This window comes from Diaphorina citri, unplaced genomic scaffold (genome assembly GCF_000475195.1).
Source record: "Diaphorina citri unplaced genomic scaffold, Diaci psyllid genome assembly version 1.1 scaffold214, whole genome shotgun sequence".
NCBI lineage: Eukaryota > Metazoa > Arthropoda > Insecta > Hemiptera > Psyllidae > Diaphorina > Diaphorina citri.
Window position 1 is genome coordinate 1 of NW_007377651.1, and position 396 is coordinate 396.

Here is a 396-nt window from a genome sequence, read left to right on the forward strand (position 1 = left end):
TATGGTAGAAGTAGTTCATTTTTCCCCAGCCTCCCCTAAATATGGTAGAAGCAGTCCATTTTTCCCCAGCCTCCCCTAGATATGGTAGAAGTCCATTTTTCCCCAGCCTCCCCTAAATATGGTAGAAGTAGTTCATTTTTCCCCAGCCTCCCCTAAATATGGTAGAAGTAGTTCATTTTTCCCCAGCCTCCCCTAAATATGGTAGGAGTAGTCCATTTTTCCCCAGCCTCCCCTAAATATGGTAGAAGTAGTCTATTTTTCCCCAGCCTCCCCTAAATATGGTAGAAGCAGTCCATTTTTCCCCAGCCTCCCCTAAATATGGTAGAAGCAGTCCATTTTTCCCCAGCCTCCCCTAAATATGATAGAAGCAGTCCATTTTTCCCCAGCCTCCCCTAA